Raw genomic sequence first — 24027 nt, forward strand, 5'->3', positions numbered from 1 at the left:
AAAGTTTACCTCCTGGACAAAGCGCTGTATGGTTTGCATCAGGCCCCGAGAGCCTGGTACGAGGCGCTCTCTCAACACTTGTTTGCCAAAAGCTTTATCCGAGGAAAGGTGGATACTACACTCTTCACTAAGGAAGTCGCTGGTCATCTTCTGATCGTTCAGATATATGTTGATGACATTATTTTTGGGTCAACGAACGACGAACTCTGCAAGGAATTCAAACAAGTGATGAAGCAGAAGTTCGAGATGTCGTTAATGGGTGAGATGAAGTTCTTCCTAGGGCTCCAAGTTGATCCGATGCCAGAGGGAACTTTCATACATCAAACGAAATACGTCTACGACGTTCTGGAGAAATTTGGGATGTCCGAGACGGCGCCGATGTCCACCCCATTAGCAACTAATCACAGTATCAACCCTGATCTCACCAGAGAGAAGGTAGACAAGACGCTATACCGCTCGATGATTGGTTTGCTGATGTACCTGACAGCATCCAGACCTGACATAATGTACCCGACATGCCTCGCGCCCCATATTAGTCAAGTCTAGAGCCTCGCACATGTCCATCGTCAAAAGATTATGTGCTACCTGAAAGGAACTCCAAGCCTGGGGTTGTGGTATCCCAAAGACGGAGTTTCAAGCTCAAAGGGTATTCATAATCTGATTTCGGTTGCAGCAAGATCAACGCAAAATCAACAACTGCAGGATGCCAATTCTTCGGACCTCGCTTGGTCACTTGGAAGTGTAAGAAGCAAACCTCTGTTGCTCTTTCGACTTGTGAAGCAGAGTACGTGTTAGCCAGCAGCTGCTGCTCGCAGATTATGTGGATCCAACAACAGATACGCGATTACGGTTTGCAATTTCTTACCTCTCCTATATTTATTGATAACGAGGCTGTAATCAACATAACAAAAAATCTGGTACATCACGCTAAAACTAAGCACATAGAAATTCGACATCACTTCATCCGAGATTGTTTGGAGAAGAAGTTGATTCGAATAGATAAAATCCACACCGACGAACAAAAGGCAGATTTACATGCCAAAGCTTTTGATAAATCACGTTTTCAGTATCTATTAAAATTGAATGGTATGAAGGTTTTGTCGTCCGAGGGAGATATAGTTGGCGTTGATGAGAAAACCACAGCAGGGGATGTTGAAAAGTAGACTGCTTTGGTTTGTCGACCTTTTAGTTGTTTTCGTATTAAGGGAGAGATAGTATATTTCAGAAAATACAAAAACAATAAAAAAATGCAAAAATACAAAAACAATAGAAAATTTTCAAAATCCAAAAACATTAGAAAACCAAAAAGAGTTTTATGTAAAAGGAGGAAATGATAGTACATCAGCTAGACTGTCACGGTATGCTAAAGAAATGCAAAGTTTAAAAGCGTTAACGGTCTCACTGATGATATGCCTATAGGTTTTTACACGTTTAGTATACTTTTTCAGGATATAAACATAAAAATCACATCTTGCTTATTTCGTGGGGAACATCTCTCGGATATATAGGTAACCCCTGAAATCTTGTTTGAAAGATTTTCTATTTCTGACATACTAGGTCTATGTACTTGATGATATCTGGGGTATTATACCAGGACTTCTGATTTTGCGGAAGCAATAGCCTAGTCCTCGTATAATACTTTGCACAGCTTTAATTCTTAAAGCATCCCCTCAGCATAAAAAATGATAAACATTGCAAAATGCGAATCATGTGCTGTTGAAGAAAAGATCCCTAAGAGGGACACACCTTAAAGACGAGCCATCATCTCTTTGTCTGAACAAAAGTTCTAACCTGAGCTCTCATGGCCTCGCACTACCCTTATACAGATATTATTTAAGTATGTTCACCTGTAAGACTGAATATAGGAATCTAGATTCGAGAGTATATTCTGAGGTGGGACACGCGAATAAGTTAAGTACTTAAAACACTTAAATCGTATCCTGAATTAGTTGAAGTCTGTGTAAGAATTTAAAAGCATCAGTATATCGACAATCTAGGCGAACTGTTTAAAACTTAAGGTGAACTTAAGCTCAACGGTACCTTGTTGGACCGGTTTGCGACCCTGAAAAGTCAGTTAAGGTAGTTCATCTTTGCGTATAAAGGCGGAATCAATGTACACAAAGTAACAACAGCTTTTCCTCTTTAATTCCTTCTCTATTGATGCTTTCTAAATTGATTTTGACAGAGTTTCGTTACCATAAGCTTGACCTGATTTCGCTCCAAGTTACAAATGAAGATCACATGTTAGGGTATATATAGATCAGCTGATTTCGCTCATATGACTGACCTATGAGCGAAACCCCATGTGACCAGATAGGCGAAACCACCTGGTAACCCTATGAGCGAAACCCTATGACCTAATAAGCGAAATCACCTATTCTAATGTACATATAAGCGAAATTACAACATTAAACCCTAATTTCTGATTTTCGACTTCGTACAAACTATCTAGACCTAAGACTCAATATAAGCGTAGTCAACAGACATTTCGTGCACCAACAGACTCCCCCTTGGATGTTGACGAAGTCTTCGGCTCCGAGTCTTCAGTCTTGGTCTTTTCTCCAACTCTGTCTTCACATCGTAAAAACTCTATCTTCACAGGTTCAGGATCTTGTCCTGGCTTCATCTTCGGACTTCCCTTTAACTGTTGATCCAGACTCCCCCTTTCACAGACTCCCCCTCTCGATATGCTAGAATCTGAGGTCTTGATCTGGTTCAAGCTTTGACAATTAGCTCCCGTGAGAATGATAAAGTCCAAAACCTGTGACTCAAACATCAAACATTACAAACTATCTTTTCAACAATTAACTCATAATCGATCAGCTTTTTAGAAATCCACTCAAGTATTCAGGTCCAAGTTAATGACCCTGATTACTCGATTAATCTTACCAAGTTCAATTTAATGACCTTGGTTGATCATTGACGAATCAAACTGATTTTAAAATCAACAATTTTTCACACATTTTCTGAAAATAACAAGTATCAAGTTAATGAACTTGTTTATTCTTGTAAATAACTCAAACTTCAACAAGATAAGCTCTCCTCATTCTTCAGTCCAGAAGTTCTTGCATCTGCTTCAACATCTGAGAATCCAACAATCAACTCTCTACTTTGGTTTGTCGGAAAATAAAGCAGAAATAAAATCTTTTTGGATTTTATGAAGTGTTCTAAACTATGAAATGAAATACAGAAACTTAAACTACAAATTGTAAACTATTTACAAACTTATTTTTGGTGAGCGTGTCAGGGAATCATATCAGCTATCAGACAAATTACCAGTATCGTTAAGCTTTAATTCATACTTAGATTTAAACAATTCACCTTGATTGTCGATATACTGATCCATCTTAAATTCTCACACATATTTCAATTCACTCAGGATATGATTTAGATGTCTTATGAACTTAGCTCATTCATGTGTCCCACCTCTTGAATATACTCCCGTATCCAGAATCCCAGATATTCAGTCTTACAGGTGAGTATACCACAGATGATATCTGTAAGGAGTTAAATGCGAGGGCCGTGAGAGCTCAGGTCGATACTTCCGTATACGCAGAGAGATGACGGCTTCGACTTTTCGGTGTGTCCCCTTTAGAGGATCTTTTAGTTACAACAGCAGCGACTATCAATTTTATTGTTTCATCAGCTTGCTGAGGGCGATGCTATGTTTCAAGCATTTGCAGAATGTATTATTCGGGGTCTAGGTCAGAACTTCCATTCAGCAGAAGTCCCGGAATAATACCCCAGATATCACTGAGTATAAAGACCTAGTATCTCAGAATATGGGACCTTTCAAACGAGATTTCAGGGGTTACCTATATATCCAAGTAGTGTTCCCCACGAATTACGCAAGTTTGAATTTTTAGGTTTATATCCCGAATAAATCTACTAAATGTGCGAAAACCTATCGACACGTCTTTAGTGAGACTGTTTATCTCATTTAATCTTTACAATTCTTTAGCATACTATAACTGTCAAACCGATGTACTATCATTTTCCCTATATACACAAGCTCTTTTTCAGATTTTATATTGTTTTCGGATTTTTGAAAATTTTATCATGTTTTTGTATTTTTCGAATCGAATTTTTTACTGTTTTGGTATTTTCTGAAACATATATCTATTTACATATATCTACTACCCCTAAATACCAAAACAGGTAAAAAATTGACAAACCATTGCAGATTGTTTTTCGTCTTCATCCGCAACAGTACTCTCATCAATGCTCACAATTCCATCCGACACCGAAAGAAGCTTCATACCATTCAGTTTTAACAAATATTTAAACCGATTTTTATCAAAAGCTTTGGTATGTAAATCAGGTTTCTGTTCGTCAGTGCGGATTTTATCTATTCGAATCAACCTCTTCTCGAAACAGTCTCGAATGAAGTGATGTCGAATTTCTATGTGTTTAGTTTTAGCGTGATGTACTGGATTCTTAGTTATATTTATAGCGGCCTCATTATCAACAAAAAGAAGTGTGTTAAGAAACTGCAAACCGTAGTCGCGCATCTGTTGCTGTATCCACAGGATCTGAGAGCAGCAACTGGTAGTAGATACGTACTCCGCTTAACATGTGGATAGCGCCACAGAAGTTTGTTACATACACTGCCAGTTGAGCAACTGAGGTCCAAAAAACTGGCAACCTGCTGTTGTTGATTTCACATTGACTTTGCAGCATCCGAAATCCGAATCGGAATACCCTTCGAGCGTAAAGTCGCCTTTCCTAGGATACCACAACCCCAATGAAGGAGTTCCTTTCAGGTAGCGCAATATCCTCTTCACAATAATCATGTGCGAAGCTCTCGGGTTAGATTGATATCTTGCTGCGAGGCACGTTGGGTACATGATATCAGGACGTGAAGCAGTTAGATACATCAAAGAACCTATCCTGGAACGGTAGAACGTTTCATCAGCCCTGTCTCCGGTGAGATATGGGTGAATCCCATGATTTATTGCAAGTGGGGTAGCACCAGGAGTAGAACTTGACATTCCAATTTTTTGTAGAATATCATGCACGTACTTTGTCTGGTGAATGAAAATTCCCTCAGGTAGTTGTTCAACTTGTAGACCCAGAAAGAATTTCATCTCCCCCATTGATGACATTTCGAATTTCTGCTTCATCACCTATTCGAAATCTTTGCATAGATTCTCATTTGTCGACCCAAAGATTATATCATCTACATAAATCTGAACTATCAGAAGATGACCATCGACCTCTTTAGTGAAGAGAGTGGCATCCACTTTTCCACGAATGAACTTGTTGGCTAGTAGGTGTTGAGATAACGTCTCGTACCAAGCTCTCGGGGCCTGGTGTAAACCATACATCGCTTTGTCCAATAAGTAAACCTTGTTTTTGTGGATTGGATCGGTGAAGCCCGGCGGCTGTCCGACATAAACCTCCTCTTTGACCTTCCCATAAAGAAACACCGATTTTACATCTAGCTGATATACTTTGAAATTCTTCCAAGATGCAAATGCCAGGAAAAAATTCTGATTGCTTCTAGTCGTGCCACAGGAGCGTACACTTCAGTAAAATCAATCCCCTCCTGTTGACTAAAGCCCTGAACAACGAGACGAGCTTTGTTCCTTACAACAACTCCTCTGTCGTCTCTCTTATATTTAAATACCCATTTCATATTGATTTTCCTGTGACCATCCGGTAAATCCACTAGCTTCCACAACCCTAACTTTTCAAACTGACTTAACTCTTCTTGCATTGCAATGACCCAAGAGTCTTCAGTAAGCGCCTCTTTGTAAGTTCGCGGTTCGATCTGCGAAATGAAACAACTTAATGAAAATTCAGTTTGTAAAGGTGCTACTGTAGAATAAAAACATGTAAGGCCCTGGTCAATTTGACGTCTCGTGCGAACGCCTGTTTGCAACTCTCCAATGATTAACTCCTCTGGATGGTATGAAAGAGTTCGTGGCATTACTTCACTTGGAACATCTACATTGCCCTCCAGATTAGTAACATTCTGATCTGCATCTTGCTCACCGACTGGGTTTGTTTGACTTGAAATCTGGATCTGCTCCCCCTCAGAATCTGAATCACCATGATCAAATACTGGCATGTTCTCAGCTTCTTGATCATCATTCACTGCCGATTGATTACCAGGAGCAACTTTATCATCATGTTCACCAGCATTGCTAGGACCTGCTTCATCATCATTAGAAGTTTCCCGAGGTATTCTAGAATACTCGGCTGGGAACCTTTGCTGCGACTCATACTCTCGCAAAATATCCAGCTCATCAAAGAAATCTTCATCATCCTCTGATTCTTCTCTCATGTCAAACGAATCCCACAGTTTGTCATAATGAGAACGCCATGAATCTCCAGGATTCTGCGGCGGCATAGTGTGACCTTGACATTCAACATTTGCAGCTTCAATAATCCGCTTCTCACTTGGAATGAAGACACGTCGCGAAGGACTTGCATAACCAACAAATATACCCTCAATGCACTTTGGACCAAACTTGCCATAAGGTTCAAGAACTGTACACGGTGACCCGAACTGTTCAAGATACTTTAAGTTGGGCTTGCGATTGTTGATTAGCTCAAAGCATGTTTTGTTGAACTTCTTGACAATGAGAACCCTGTTGAGCGTATAGCATGCGGCGGAAACAGCTTCAGCCCAAAAATTTATTGGTAATTTTGAATCTGCGAGCATAGTTCTAGCCGTCTCGATTAGCGTCCGATTTTTACGTTCTGCAACTCCATTCTGCTGCGGAGTGTACGGAGCACTAAACTCATGCAATATACCTCTTTCATCACATAATTCTTCCATCTTGCTGTTCTTGAATTCAGTACCATTGTCACTTCGAATTCTTTTGATACGCCTTTGGTACAGATTCTCAATTCTCTTGAACAACGCCATCAAACTGTAAAATGTTTCGTCTTTCGTCTTCAAGAAAGAAACCCACGAAAATCTGGAATAATCATCAGTAACGACCAAACAGTAGTAATCTCCTGTAATACTTTTGACATTCACAGGACCGAATAAATCCATGTGAAGTCTTTCCAGAGGTCTCGAAACTGAAATGACTTGCTTTGTAGGGTGTGACTTTTTCTTCTGCTTGCCTTTAACACAGCTAATACACTCCCCTTCCAGATGAAAACCTTTGACATGAACTCCTGTAACCAAATCGTTGTGCACCAAGTGATTCATTTTTCTAAGATGAATATCCCCATCTTCCGGTGCCACAATCTCGATTCTTTCTCAGTTGCTCTGGACACAAAACAATGAGCCTGACCCGTGGTTGTAGTAGCTACGCTCATATCCAACACGTACAGATCATTAACTCTTGGTGCCCTCATGATAATCCATTCCTCAGGGATTACAAATCCTGGCTTCAATATCAAACATTCTTTGTCAGTGAAGTGAGTAGTATACATCCTGTCACAGATCTGGGAGATACTCAGCAGATTATTCTCCAGCTCAGCAATGTAGTTAACTCTTTCAAACGTCACAATCCCGTTGGATAACGTTCCTTCACCTACAATCCTTCCTCCTTGATTACCAGCAAAACCTACGTAACCACCATTGATATTTCTTACATCATACAACAACGCAGTCTTCCCTGTCATATGCCTTGAAGCTCCACTATCCATGATCCATCTGGATACAAGTTTTGGAAGATCCTGCACATAACAAACATTGACTTAAACTCTAATAAAGATGCCGATTCATGCTTCGCGATCCAGGAAGCTCCGGCAGTTCAAATTGTTTAGTCGAACATTGTGTCCACCCAAGCCTCATCAGCCTTGGGTGTAACCTTCACACTTTTAACTCTCGCAATTTGAATTTTAAAGTTTTCAGCCTTCAGAGGTGGAAAATTTGCATCATAATCAATTGGAATTGAATCCTCAGAAGGTGAAATCTTTTTCTCAGTTTTAGGTTTCCAAACTTATTGAGATAATGCAACCCATTTGTAAAATTTGTCATTTTTAGTTACCGACTTCTTTACGAGTTCATTTTTCACTTTGATGTTATCATTTTTCACACTCTTTTTCTCAACAACGATTGGTGCTTTACCCTTCACCTCAACTTTCTTCTGTTGAATCTTCCCAGTTTCAGTCTTAGGCTTCACGTTGGTACACTTTCCTGCAATGTGACCAACTTGATTACATCTAAAGCAAGTTCGACTCGTGCCTTCAGACTGAGACTGTGAAGCTCTCTTTTCAAAGAATTCTTCATTTGATTTTGAAAAAAATCTCTTTCTCTTCATCAGCAAGTGAACTCGAACTGTTCACAAACTTTTTCTTCTCAACAAACCTCTTGTTTTGAACATTTCTTTTCTGATAAGACTTACTCCCCTGATAACCACCCGACCAATTGTTTCGGTTGTTATTATAAAAACGCGGTGAAACAATAAGTTTCTTGTAGTAAGCTTAATCTTTCGCAAAATTCATTTGTCTCTTTGTTTGACTCAGATTGTTCACTTCTGACAACTCAACTTCAACCAATTTGAAAACATTTGTCAATTTATTCATGTTTACATTCTCAATGGGAAACTCAGAATCCGAAAACAACTTATCTGAACCCAACATCTTGTACATGACAAGATTTGATTCTTCATTTAAGTTGTTCTTGGACTTTTGTTTCGGAATGTACTTATCCAAGAAACGTCCATCTTCCTCAGTAGTGTCACTATCCGTTTTTAGCACATTTTCAACAACACTTTTTACAACATCATGTTGGACACTATCGTCATTGGAAGATGTGAACGTGACATCAATTGATTCAGGAAGTTTCACTTCACTTTCTTCTCCAATTTCAACCAACCCCGATTGCTTTTTCGAATAGTTATCAAGAATAGGTGGTGGAACTTGATGAAAACCCACCCCTGTTCCATCAGAATAAACATCTTCGCCAGCTTTGTTTTTACCGATGGGTTTTGGAACAATGTGTTGCAAAACAAAGCTTGCGGAGTTGTAACTATTAAGCTTCAACTAGATTCGCTCATTTTCAATTTCAGCCTCTTGAAATTTAAGTTTCAGTTTAGCGATTTCATCCAGTTGTTCGTTGATTGATTCTTATTTTACTCTAAGCACTGCTTTTAGTTGAATGTTGTCTTTATAAGTTTTACGATTTCGATCATCATTATCTTTCATTGTGCTTTTGAGTTTTTCAAACTTCTCAAAAATCTGACGATTTTCAAGAATTAACTTTTCATTTTCTCGTTTAACTCTTTCATGATCAATTTTATCATTTTCAATTTTGTTAGTTAACTCTTTTATCCGTTCAGTTGAAGCTTTAATCATCTTGTCACGATCAAGAATTTGACCCTCAACGCTTCTGACTTTTGCTGTCAGATCATCAACTTTCTTACCGTTGAGATACGTGACTGTGTTACAAAATTTGCATTCTTTGATGCAATTTTTGCAATCAACATTCCCATTTACTTTCTTACCTGATTCAGTCGTTGACGTGTTTGAACTGACCTGGCGTTTAGACTCAGACACGGAGTTAGAGTCTACCTCAATCGCCTTAGCTGCCAGCACTTTGTCAGCCATCTTTCCGAGATTTTCAGCAGTCAACTCCTGAGTAGTATCAATGATTCCAGTATCAACTTTCTTTGACTTCTCTTTCTCTTCTTTTTCCTTCTTCTCTTTCTCTTCTTTCTCCTTCTTCTCTTTCTCTTCTTTCTCCTTCTCGTCTCCAGTTCCCCACCATTTATTCTGCCAATAATCATCATCAATTTTGAACTCATTGATTATGGCTTCTATATCAAGAGTGTTGTGATCAATAGTAATGTTTCCATATGGGTCAAGATAACACTCCCTGTCTGGATCCCATCTTCTTGCTCTTTTTGCTTCCAAATAGATACCAGATATTCTAGTGATTTTGTTTTCAGCTAAAATTTTTCTGTATCTGTACTTCTGCTCTTCAGTTCTGTTGTCTTTCCACGGAACAGGTTCATTCTTTGCCATGAAAGCGTAACCAACCGCATCTTCCTCCGGTAACAACTCACTCCAGTCGTAACCCTCATCATCATAAATCACCGCAAGAGCTCTAGATTTCTCTTTGTTCTCTTCAATCTGCTTCATTCTTGGCGGCTCTGATTTGTTTTGATGATATATCGCCTTCTTGTAATAGTCTTATCTGAAAGGGTTCTCTGACTCATCAGCATATGCGTTTCTGCATTCTTGCTTGAAGTGACCTTTCTGCTTACACTTGAAGCATGTCACCTTGGACTTGTCAAACCCCAGCTTGGTAGATGGTCCACCAATTGACTTCCTGCCGGTTATTTCCATGAAACGCTGTGCTCGACGAACAGCACTGGCCATGCACCACCGTATTTCTATTAGTTCCATTTCTTCAGGATCTATTTGATCATAGTCCTCTTTCGTTAGGTTGGTGTTGCCTATCTTCCCTGCTACTAACCCTTCATATGACTCCAACACAGATGCTAGGAAAATCATCTATTGTTTAGCAGACTCCTCGTCAAAATTCTGAGCATTCTTTAAGTCTATTGCGATGTTACATTGAAAACGATTCTTTCCATCAAAATGACTTGCAGATGATGAAGATCCATTGTGATAACCACTGTGATTTCCACTGCTTTGACCGCTTTGACTTTCTTTGCTAGTTGTGGACACATTCTCAGCAGAAAATGCAGTCTTTGGAGAAGTTGCTTTTGGCATCATGCTCTTTGGATAATACAAATCCAAATTCTGCTGATAAGATGAGTGATTGATTTTGTATGTCTTCTTCAATTCCAACTCGTGACTCTTGAGTTTCTCAATCAGCAAATCTAGAGTTAACACTTCTGGTGCCTTGATAGTATTTTTCAGCATCAGCGCATAATATCTCCAATCCATCTCGTCTGGCAACGAATCGAACAATTTGTCTACTAGCTCATCTTCAGGATACTTAATATCATGTCTAGCTAGTTCCAGCTTCAGGTGCCCAAACCTCTCGATCATTTTTGAAACTGATTCATTCTTTAAACACCCAAACATATCAAACTCTTTCCTAAGTAGTTTCTTTTTGTTTTTGTTGATTTCTTCACTACTATACATTTCTTTTCTAACTTTTCCCAGAGATCTTTAGAACTAGAATAGTCAATCAAAGATATTATATCTTCTCGAACTGATTGAAATAGTAATGCGACACATTTCTGCTCGGCAACAAATGATTCTATCTCCTCGGATGATGATAACATTTCACCCTTTTTGCCTCCACTATCATAGCCATTTTTGAGATTCTTCCAGCTAGGGAACGCAAACGCCATCAACCAATCTTCGAATTTCTTTGCCCACCGACTATAATCCTCAATAGCCATCAACTTCGGTGGTTTGTTGTAAGTTCCAAAAGCACTTTCAACCTCCAACGCATCCGATAATTTCTTCTTGGCATTTGGCGGGTTTTCATTGTTGTTGCTTGAAGATGTATCGTCTCCCGAATTTCCAGAAAATGCATACATGTCGCTAAATGGGTTCAAGAAAATGTCATCCATCTTGAATGTACCTGAAAGTTCAACAAACACTTAGAAAAATTTTTGAAATTTTGGAAAACAGTGATACAAGAGCGAAATTAGTTGTAATGACTGATAAGCGAAATCTGAACTATGTCACAAAAGCGAAATCAGTCAAATTGTGTCCCTAAGAGCGAAATTCGAATGTCTCTAAGAGCGAAATCTGACAATTGATGTCCTTATGAGTGAAATCACATATTTCGCTCCAAATGGCCAAGATTTTTTGAGCGAAATCAGGTTCTTAGGGCGAAATCAAGCACTTATAAGCGAAATCTCTTCGATGTCCTTAAAAGCGAAATTAGGTTTTTAGCTGATTTTTACCATTTTAAGCCCTATTTTAACCTGATTCTTTCTAGGGTTTGTTATTACTATGTTTCACATGTTATATTCCAAATTCAGGCCATTTCAACTGTAGGAACCAGTTCGAATCAGAAAAATATGAGAAGAAGTGAGTAGAAGTAAGGGAATGTGGTAGAATCAAGCTGTAGTAGTATGAACTCCTCGTCCTGAGCTCTGATACCACTTGTTGGACCGGTTTGCGACCCTGAAAAGTTAGTTAAGGTAGTTCATCTTTGCGTATAAAGGCGGAATCAATGTACACAAAGTAACAACAGCTTTTCCTCTTTAATTCCTTCTCTATTGATGCTTTCTGAATTGATTTTGACAGAGTTTCGTTACCACAAGCATGACCTGATTTCGCTCCAAGTTACAAATGAAGATCACATGTCAGGGTATATATAGATCAGCTGATTTCGCTCATATGACTGACCTATGAGCGAAACCCCATGTGATCAGATAAGTGAAACCACCTGGTAACCCTATGAGCGAAACCCTATGACCTAATAAGCGAAATCACCTATTCTAATGTACATATAAGCGAAATTACAACATTAAACCCTAATTTCTGATTTTCGTCTTCGTACAAACTATCTAGACCTAAGACTCAATATAAGTGTAGTCAACAGACATTCCGTGTACCAACATACCTGTGACTTGTCGGCAGCTGATATGATCCTCTAACACGACTCACAAAAATATGTTTGTAAATAGTTTACTGTTTACTTTACAACATTTCATTTCAGCTTAGCTTAAAACCCAAAAAGATTTTAGTGTGTTTTAGCATAAACTTTCTTAAAATCCCCAAAAGATTTTATCTTCTACTTTAGTTTTCGACAAACCAAGGTGGAAAGCTGATCTTCAAAATCTCAGAAGTGAAGCGAAGCAGGAAGTTTCTGGGCTGAACAACTGGGTTGGGAGCTAATCTTATGTGTTTGAGAATTTCAACGTATAAACAAGTTCATTAACTTGATACTTGTATATTTTTCAGAAAAAGTATTGAAAAGGTTTGAGAAAAAATGTCAGTTAGTTCGTTTCGGGTCAACCAAGGTCATTAATTTGGACTTGGTAGGCAAATTGAGTAACTAGGGTCATTAACTTGGACCTAGATACTTGAGTGGATATCTAAAAATTGACCAAAATAGATAAAATTTGAGAAAATTGGAAAAAGTTAAAAAGTTTGAAATTTGATGGATGGAACAAATGACCACCGGATCGGATGACCCTCTGATCAGATGACCATCCGTTGGGAGGTCATGGCTATATAAAGGGTCAACACTCAGTCAACCTCATTCGCTCAAACTGTCTTCCGTCACTTTCACATTTTTCTCTCAACTGACCTTTGATCTTTGCACACATTCTTGCCATTCCAGTTACATAGAATTGTTGGCACACTCATCATTCACTATGGGAAAGGTAAGTTTCCTGATTTTATCCGCTCAATTTTGTGTATTTGATGTTTATATGTGTCGGCGGCGGCTGTTCTTGGTAAACCCTAGATCTAGGATTGTTTAGGCTTTGTTTGCATGATTTGAACTTAGGTTAGTGTTCATCGGCCTTATATCTATGGAGTCACTAAGCCAATTTCATGAAAAACACTTTAGATTTGATTCTAGGATAGATGAAGGGTGTCGGCTGCCGAGATGATAAAACTCAAATTAAACCCAATCTAGGAGGTTTTGACAAAAATTGAACATAGGATTTTATTTATCGACCAAATCTTTGGGAGAATATGTGTTCAATTTTGGTAAATGTTAGAAAATTTGATCTGTGATTGTTTGCATTCAAAACTGTTCTTCATGAACAATGGAATGAGTGACAATCTGATTGGATGACCATCCGATCGGAGGGCCATCCGATCCATGGCACTTCATATTTTGGATATTCTTTCTAAATGTTTTGACCAAACTGAGTGTTGTTGTTGAAATGTTTATCATATTGCATATATGATCATCATCTTCAACTGATGTTATGTTTTCAATCGAATGACAATCCGATCGGATGACCATCCGATCGGAAGGCCATCCGATCCAAACACACTCACATGTTTGCCTTATCATTGTGCTTAACTGTTTATAATATTTGGAACGAATGATCATTCGATCGGATGACTATCCGATCCAAGTGCACCTTCATGTTGAAAATCATTCTTTGGTAAAGTGTTCTTGAATGTTGATCGAATGACTGTTTGATCAGATGACCATCCGATCGGAGAGCCATCTGATCCAAATACATATGTTTTGAATCATTCTTATAGTGCTTAAATGTTTCTAACGAATGATCATCCGATCGGATGACCATCCGATCCATCAACACATGTCTTGACTGTTGTGAGCCTAACATGCATAAAGCTCATCCGATCGGATCACCCTCTGATCGGATGACCATCTGTTTGATAGTATTGCATAGAGTGAAGTAGTGATAAAGTGTTAGAAATTTTTTTAATCTTTGAAACTTTTCATTTCATTTCTCGATATGTGTGCATATTCTAACGTTGATATTTTTGCAGGCAAGAGCAACTGATTGGCATGCAAATCATAATATCTACTGCATACTGGATGAGAACTATTCTAATATGGAGCCGTTTAAAGAAATTATCAAAGAAATTATCCCATTTTTTGGAAGAAAGTAGAATTTTTAAGGCTTTGACGGAAAAGCATAAGTATTTTGAGTCGCATGTTAGAATGTTTTGGAAGTCTGTGAGATATGACGAGAATGAAAAGACGATTTATTCGGCAGTGAAGTTGAAAGATGAAAATGATAAGGACATTGATTTAGAAGTTAAGATTACAGTGGTAGATGTGAGAAGGGTGTTGGATTTGAAAGACAGTGATGACGATCCAATCATTATCCCAGAGAGGTTGAGCAAAGGATTGTGGTTCAGAATGGGATAGACTGGGCACGTGAATGACAAATACATTAAGTCTAGATTCTATAGGCCATACAAGCTTATGGTACATTGTGTGGTGCATGCTTTATCGCACAGGAAAGGAGCGTATGATGAAACCTCGGACTATATAATGAACATCATTACGTGTTTAGTGCTGAACAGACCATACAACATTTCACAGGTGATCTTTAATCACATGGTTGACAACATCAAAGGCGAAAAGTACATCATGTACCAAAGATTTATTCAGATGTTGTGGGACGATCAAGTGCCAAATCTTCCAAAATATACAGCAGATGAGTTGAAGTTGCTCCACATGAGTAGTGAAACCTTGAATAGGTTGGACAAGTATAAAGGAATGACACCTGATCAAGAGCCAAGGGTCAAAAGAATGATTGGAAAGATTGCAAAGCCGAACTATGTAGCACCTGAGAATGATCACTAGAGACACCAGGAAAGTAATTCAGAGGATGAAACTGATCGTTTGGGTGAAATGGTGGAAAAGAAATTGAGGTTTTGGTACGAGAAGGATGAAAAGAAGAGGAAAAGGACACCAAAGGTTTCTCCTAAAGTAGTTACACCGAAAGTTGTTATTAAGGGTAAAGTTGCAAAGCAGGAATCACAAAAGAGGTTGGTAGATTATTCTTTTGAATGTTATACTAATATTGTTGATGTTTGTATTGCAGAGCCAACAAAGAAGAAATCACCACCAAAGCTTGTAGATGAACCTATGGTTTCTACAATAGATTTGATTCAAGAAGGCGTTGATCTGATGAAAATGACACTTGATGATTTCGTGAAGCAATCTGAAGCTGCTAAAGCTGTAAAAGATACTGAAAAGGAAGCTAAAACATTTTCAAAGAATGTTGAAGCTGAAGGTGTTAAAGAGACGCTTGTTGAAGGTGTTGTGCAGTCTGATTCTAGTGCAACTGAAAGCGATGAATTTGACCCAACAAAGATTGCACTGACATCTTATATTTCTGGAAGCAAAATTTTAAAGGTACTCCAAAGAAAAAGAAGGATTCTGACAAAGAAGACTCTACTTATATTCCAACACCTAGAAAGCGTAAAGCTAATCCATCAGGAGTGGTTCCTAGAAGTGTTAGAAAGGGATCATCTGCAGCTCCTGAGATAGAAACCACAACAATTCCTGAAGATCAAAGTGTTAAAGCTCCAGAAGTTGAAAAAGCTCAAGGTATTCCAGAAGTTGAGAAAGCTCAAAGTGCTGAAGTTGAAAAGAAGAAAGCACTTGAAAGTCCTATATTTGAAAGAGTTGAAAAGAATGATGAAGTTCCTAAGAATGTTGAGAAGGTTGTAGAAGATGTAGAGGTGGAGTATATGGGAGAAAGACAATCTACACCACCAATCAATCCAATAATTCACATTCACGAGGATGCTGAAGAACAACCAAAGAAAGATACTACTTCAAGCTCAAGTCATGGATTTCCTAGAGTTCAAGGTGAATACCCAGATGATCTTCCTAAAGGTGATTATGATATGTTTAATGATGGAAAGATCAACGTTCTTACAAAGAAAGTCATTTTGTTAGAAAAGGCAAAGGCAAAAGCAGAAGTTGAGCGTGAAGAGTTGAAAGAGAAGCTTAAAGCAGTGAAATCAGAAAATGCAGAATTGAAGAAAGCTGCAAATAATCATGCTGAAATAATTGATCAACTGACTGACGATCTTGAAGAACAGAATAAAGTGATTGATAGAATCACAGCAGAGTTTGATGAAGTGAATGAGAAGTTTGAGCTTATGAATAAAACTAACAAGACACTACATCAGATGATTGGTGAACTGCATGAGACGTCTTCGAATGAAAGCAAGGTGTTGAGACAAGAGATTGAAACCTTAAGGGCTGATAAAGTTGTGAAAGACGAACAGTTGAACATGTTATACACTGTGATAGAACACAAGCTTGGATTCAATGTTCAAGTTGTGTTTGATGAACTAGAGATTCAAAGAGTTGAGGAAAGAAGAGTCGAAAGGGAGAAACAGTTGGCCGAAGAAGCTAAACAAAAGAAGAAACGGTTGGTGATTGATAAAGAAGAGATTCTAGGTTCGTTAAGCCAACCTGATCAATCTGAAGCTGAAGGTACTATAGATTCTAATCCACTTGCTGTTAGAGCTGTTGGTGATGTGATCGGCGTTACTCCTGAGGAGATCAGACTTGATAGACGAAAGATCATTGAAAAACCTCATGAAGAGGAAGAGAAAAAGAAGAAGGATGCAGAGTTGGAACAGTTATTTGATGATATTGACAACTATGATCCAAATGATGATAATGATGACGATGATGATCAAGGGGCAACAAGGTTGTTAGTAGTGAAGCCTTCAGTTCAACAAACGCTTGATGACTTCCTAAATGATGAGTTGAATGAACAACAGGAAGATCAACAACATAAAGCATCTTCTTCTGGAAAACAACATGCTGGTGACCAGGTATTCCTAACTCAACCTAAAGTTATTTACTTACACGCATCATTTGAGGGGGAGTTAGAGGTGGAAAGAACAACGGAATCTATGTTAGACGAGTTGGGGATGGAAGATGGGCATATGATGTTTGATATCGAAGATGAAATACCTCTATCGCCAGAAAGAGAATATTCGTTCAAGTTTGCAAATGAAGCTGATAATTTTAAGGATGTGATCATTGAAGAGGGATCTGTTATTTCTGACGAAGACACACCCTTTCATTATTCAGGTGTTGATGATACGTTTCCTACCTTCGCTGAAATGTTCAAGACTCACAATGAAGATGAAGTGCGAAGGAAAGTGGTGGAAAGAATTAGTTCTGAAGGCGTTCCTGAAACGGTACCTCAAGAAGAATTACTTGAAGGTCAGAAGAAATGGTTCAAGGTAATGCCTAAGGAGAGGAAGTATAAGAGTCCACTTCAGTATTTCACTATTTCACGGATTATCCAGATAAATCTCTGGGTAATATTCTTTCATGGGGCTATCTTGAAGATCTTCAAGTATATGCTATTCGAAGGGAGCATGGAGTACATTATTTTGAATTCTTGTCTGATATTAAAACACTCCCATGGTGGGATGTGGAAGAGCTCGTGCAAAAGAAGAACATCAAACAATTCTACTATGGTCTTGATGTGAAGATGCATGATCAGAAGTTGTGGAATTACATAAAGCTCCAAGCAAAGAATAAATTTCCAGATTGGATTTCCTGAACAGATTGTCAAGTATGATCCAGTCATAGGTGAGAAAGACATAACTCTAAAGATAATACCTCCAAGATATCTGAAGAACATGGCGCTACATGCTATGGAACAAGACTTCCACGAAGATTTCAAAGGCTGGTTATACACCAAAGCACAGCGGAAGCAGTGATCTCACTATACGACAAGAAGACAGGTGAAACAAGGCGCATAAACGTGTTAGATCCTATGTGGCTTGTGAACTGCTCGAAGAAAGACATCGACTGCCTGTTCTTCAATAAGATTGTGTATGATGGGCCAGACAGAGCACAAGCACAGCAATATCAAAAGATGGTGAGCTTATGCATTGCGAAAGATATAAACTCTGGAAGGTATTGGCAGACAAAGTTCAGAGACATTGAATCGGAAGAGTTCTTGAAGAAAGAAAAGAGAAGTGAGAAGTTTAAAAAGATAAGAGAAAGAGCAGCGGTTCTTGGTCGCAGAAAGTTTGATAGGCCTCCACCAACTGATCAAACACCAATCAAAGCTCAAGAAGAAAAGATTCAGAGATGAGATGGAAAGAGGGATGGAGATCCGGAATACAGAAAGTGTTGGAATGAGATTGGAAGACCTTTGAGGCGCAAGATGCTAGCTGAAAGAGCAGAGAAAAGGATATAGAAGGCTCGAGAGAGGAGACGCAGCAGGAAGACACGTTGAAGACTATACAGGAAGGAAGACTGCAACTACATCCAAGGGGGAGTCTGTAGATGCACTTATGCCTGTAGCTTCCGTCTGTATCGAGTCTGTATTTTGTCCTGTATGTGTTTATATATAGTTTTGTATGTTTGTTTTATTAGAACTGGGAGATTCGGAGACAGAACGTTAAATGTAAAAGTGATCTGGTCGGATGACTTGGGTCATCCGCACGTATGGCCATCCGGATGGATGACCCTTCGACCATATGACTTATCCTCTCCCCAGTTGCCTATAAATAGAGATGTAGGGGTCACTATGTTAGAACCTTTTGGCAGTCTCTCTAGCGAAGCTCTGTTCAGATCTCGTCAGGAACCTTGTACTTTCAGGTTATTGAATGAGAATGGACATGTTAATCATTGATATCGTTGTTTGATTACTCTTTGACGATGCATAGGGATTCCGCACCTCTGTATTGATCGATCCTACCACGTTCTTCATTCTAGAGAACCGACTCCTGCACACTCACACTAAAATCAACTATGTTGTGCGAATTCACTTAATATCAAACCCTTGAACATTTCAGACCTTAATTCAATCTAAATCTATGAAAAATCTTGAAAAATTGTCAAAAACGCAACTTGATTTTTGAGAAGAAGGAAATAATCAGGAACCTTTCGCACGAAAGAGCTTACCTCTCGCAAGAGAGAACAACCTTTCGCATGAAAGGCATTGAACTTTGTTGTTTGAAAATGTACCTTCCGCATGAAAGGCATACCATTCGTGCGAAACGTCCTAAAATTCATTTGTTTGACAAAACTGAACCTTCCGCACGAGAGGCAATCCCTCTTGCACGAAAGGATATTGTTCCTTTTGTTTGAAAAAAAATTGTTTGACCATTTGTTGATTTTTCAGGTATTTTCGTTGAATTCAAGCGTTTGAAAATGAGTTCGGAGTTTCAAAACGCATTCGCAAATTCGTCCACAACGATGACGGCCGAGAGTTTGAACCCAGATGGGTAGCGTGAACGTTTTTATAACTAGGTTCAAGCCAACGCGATGGAATGTTGGTTTCCGTTACTTGAGAAATATACTCAACCAGTGAATGAACAAGGTGTTCAGAAGTCGATTATCAACTTCACTGATCAAGAAAAAGAAGCCCTTGTCCGCGAAAAGAAAATGATTAACTTCTTTAAACAGTCAATCAGAGACGACATATTCTCATTGCTCCAACACACGGGCACCGCGCACTCGATATGGATAGCATTGAAAAATAAATACGTGGGCGGTAGAGAAATGATGATGAGCAAGAAAGCACTGTTGAAAAAGGAGTTCGACATTTTTCAATGCTTGAAGGGTGAAACGCTAAAGCAAATGATAGAGCGTTATTGTCACTTGATCATAGAGTTACAGAGGTCTGGGATTGAAAAGGATAGAGAAGAGTTGGTGGATAAGCTCATAGACGCACTTCCGAATGAGAGTGATTGGTCTACATATGTGATGATCATTAAAAATAGTATCGAGTATGAAACTATGAGTTTAAACTTGTTGATCCAAAAATTTGAAAGTCACGAGCTAGAACAACGAAAGTTGACCAAGATGAACGACGCGAACATTCAACAGGATGTGAACTTGTACTATCGGGGAAGCTTACTATCGAATGTTCAAAGTCCTAAAATCAGAATAGCATTCACTGCTAAAAACACATCTGGGTCACCACAACGCAGTTCCTATAGCAGTGGTTTTAGGTTTTCAAGTTCTGACACAAATCCGTCAACTCCATACACTTAGTCATCACAAGATTCAAACAGTCACTCAAACCAAAACAATTCCAATCCGCATATCATTCAATGCAATATACAATTCACAAGGCATGAATGCAGATGCTGCTAAACAACAGATGATCTTCTTGGCATCGATTTTGGAATCATACGAGAGTCTTGTTGCAAGTAAAATTGGAAACCTCAACATGAAGAAGGATGATTACGATCAAATTGATCCGGAAGAAATGGAATTGATCGACATTCGTTGGTGTATGGCGAGTGTAATCCGAAGGGCTCAACGTTTCATGGAAATTACGAGTAGACCATGTGAAGGAGGTCCCGATTCAAAGCTTGGATTCGACAAATCCAAGATGACTTGTTTTAAATGCAAGCAAAAAGGACACTTCAAACGCGAATGTCCAAATCGGGAAGTAGATGATAACATAAACCCATTTCATGATGACTACTACCACAAAGCCGTCTATCACAGAAACAAAGAACAACTGCCAAACTTCAACCGACCGCAGATTGAAGATGGGTCGGCGAAAGATAAGAGTCGTGCATTGGTGGTTACACAACATGACGAGGGATTTAATTGGAACAAGTATATCCCGAGTGATGGTGTGGCTATGCTGGCTGAGATAGTCGAGGAGCTAGTGACAATGAGTGAAGAAGATATTGCAGCATGGAAGAGAACCAGAATCAGCTGTGAATCAGAATCTCCTGCGAAGTACGATGAAGATTCATAATGTGTTGTGACTGATGATATGTACTATGGTTTTAAGATTACTATTCCTCCGGTTGATTAGTTATTTTGTAGGTTTATTCGAAACACAAAGAAGATATTGCATAATGGAAGAGGATGAACCTGAGAAGAAGCAAGTCGAGGAGATAATAGACATGAACCATGAGATGACAGCTGAATACATGGCGAAGATTGTCGATCAAACTACAATGGCAGAGCTCAAACAGGTAGCTAAACAAGTTGAGTCAACACAGAAGGTTGAGTCGAAGTGTGTTAGTGTAGAGAGTGAGACAATGATAAAATCTGATGTGATAAAAACTGAATCTAAAACTGAGATGCAGTGCAGGAAATGCATGGAAACATGCAGGGCCTGTACTGATAAAAATGAGATCATTAAAATGAAAATGGTAGAGCTCGATAAAACAGAAAAAGCTTTGAACCAAAAATGTGTAGAACTTGCTTCAAAAGAAGAAGTTTATGTTTTGAAACAAAAGGAAATTGAAGATTTGAAAAAGCAAATTGATCTTTTGACATGTGGTTCCAAACATATAAAAGAAGATAATAAACTGCATGTTTTCAAAAAGACAAACAAATTAACGAGCTCAAAGATGATAATGATTTGTTGGCCTATGATTATAGAAATATGAAAGAGGCATACTATGAGCATGAAAATCAAACAGTTCATTGATGTTTCTCGAGAAAATGATGCAACAATTAGGATGTTAAAAGGAACTCTTTTAGATAAACAATCGGCAATCAATGAACATATTAATAAAATTGCTGAACTTAAACAATATCTCTAGAACGCACACATTGAAACTGAGAGAGCGGATAAAAATTTGATTAGTTATTCCACTGCTCAATACGTTTTGGATCATATCCTCCCGAATCCTACCGGGAAGGATGAGAACGGGGATGATGTTTATGGTCATGGGGAGAATAATGGTATGGGGTATCACCGCGTTCCACCCCCTCTGTGTAATGGTTTTTCTAGGAAGAAACCATCAGGGGTGGAAAAGGTGTTAAATATCAAGTTAAAATCTGAAAAACCAAAAGAAACTGATGTTAAAACTGATGAACTGCCTGAAAACATTGATATCATATATGATAAAACTGACAAAACCAATGATGTGGTTGAATCTGAGGTTGTGAAGAATGTGGTAGAAAATGTTTTTGACAATGAAGATGAATCTGACACTGAATCCATGAAATTTCAAAGTCCAAAAGAACATTTTGAAGATGAAGAATGTTATTTTAACAATTACATTCCAAAATTCAAAAAAAAAACCTCAAATGATGATCCTACCTTGGTCAAGTACAAGATGTGTGGATCTGACAAGTTGTATTCGGAGGAGGAATTTCCGATTTAGAACGTTAATGTGGACTAGATTGAAAAAGTTTACAAAATGGTTGAAGTGGATTTGTCAGAGATTGAGAATTTGTCGAACACAAAAAGGTTTTTGAACTTTAACAAAGACAAAGATTACTACAACAAACCTAGAAACTCTCGTTTTCAAAATAGAAATCATAAGAATGGGAGGTACGGGTAGGGTAATGGTAAGTTTAACCAAAGAAAGAAGTTTCAGAAACCGGTGTATGTTGAGAAAATGAACTTTGTGAAAAGCACAAGTTCCGGGAGTGACAAAGAATCCAACATTTATAGTCAGTCAAATGAGGAATTCTTTGGTCACCAAGAGAAACACAAACAGGCTGAGGGAACCGGTGTCGTCACTAACAACCGGACATGCTTTAAATGCAACGAGGTTGGGCATATTGCACGCAAATGTCACAAACAAACCCCTAAGCCTGCTTCTGTTCAAAAGAACCAAAAATCGATAGATGTGAAACAAAAGGGTCCGATGTTTGCTCCAAAAGAGATTTTAAAACGACCAAACGAATCAAAAACCAATGACAAACCAGTTAAACCAACTTTTCAACCAAAACAAACTGGTGTGTCATCAAAACAAAACGTTATAAAAGATTCGAAACCTTTTGTGAAGAATACTAGTTTTCAAAAGCAAACATGGATGCTTAAACGACCAGAAAAACCATTTGTTGATGACAAGAAGAAACAAACTTCTTCGACTACACAAGTCAAGAAGTATGTTCCAAAGATTGTACAACCTTGTGAACCAAATCCTATGATTCTACCCAAGATCAGCAAGGCTTGGGTATCCTTCTTTAAGTAATCAATTTCGTTCATGTGCAGGGGCTCCCAAGGTCAATACTATCTAAATGGATAATGGACAGTGGAGCTTCTCGTCATATGACAGGGATGCTAGCCTTGTGATACGATGTAAAATCTGTTCGTGGAGGCTATGTAGGGTTTGCCGGTAACCAAGATGGTAGAATAATCAGTGAAGGAACATTATCAAATGGCATGGTGTCTTTTGAGAAGGTTCTTTACATCGCCGAATTAGAGAACAATTTGCTTAGTATTTCACATATTTGCGATCGTAAGTTCATGACGCACTTTAAAGAAAAAGTGTGTTTGGTTCTCAAATCGGGGGTTGTAATTCCTGAGAAGGGGATCTTAATGCGTGCACCGCGCGAAAACGACCTCTATGTCCTCGACATGAGTGTCACGACCACTACAACCAAAGAAGCGCGGTGTTTCGTATCTAAGGCGACTGAAAAGAGAGTCTATATTGTGGCACAGAAAGATGTCTCACATACATTTGAGGAAGACGAAATATCTCGTACATAACAATCTAGTGGAAGGCGTGAACCTAAAAATCTTTCATCTGGGTGATGAATGTGTTAGTTGCAAAAAGGGAAAACAGACAGAAATCTCACCTGAGGAAGTTACTCAACTCAATAAAGTTGCCACTAGAACATACATATGGATCTTTTCGGGCCAGTAAACGTGAAAAGCATTTCCGGAGATTCATACTTTATTGTTGTTACAGATGATTTTTTGAGATTCTCGTGGGTTATGTTTCTCGAATCAAAGGATGAAGTTTTTGAGA

The sequence above is a fragment of the Helianthus annuus genome, chromosome 12 (assembly GCF_002127325.2).
Source record: "Helianthus annuus cultivar XRQ/B chromosome 12, HanXRQr2.0-SUNRISE, whole genome shotgun sequence".
Lineage (NCBI taxonomy): Eukaryota > Viridiplantae > Streptophyta > Magnoliopsida > Asterales > Asteraceae > Helianthus > Helianthus annuus.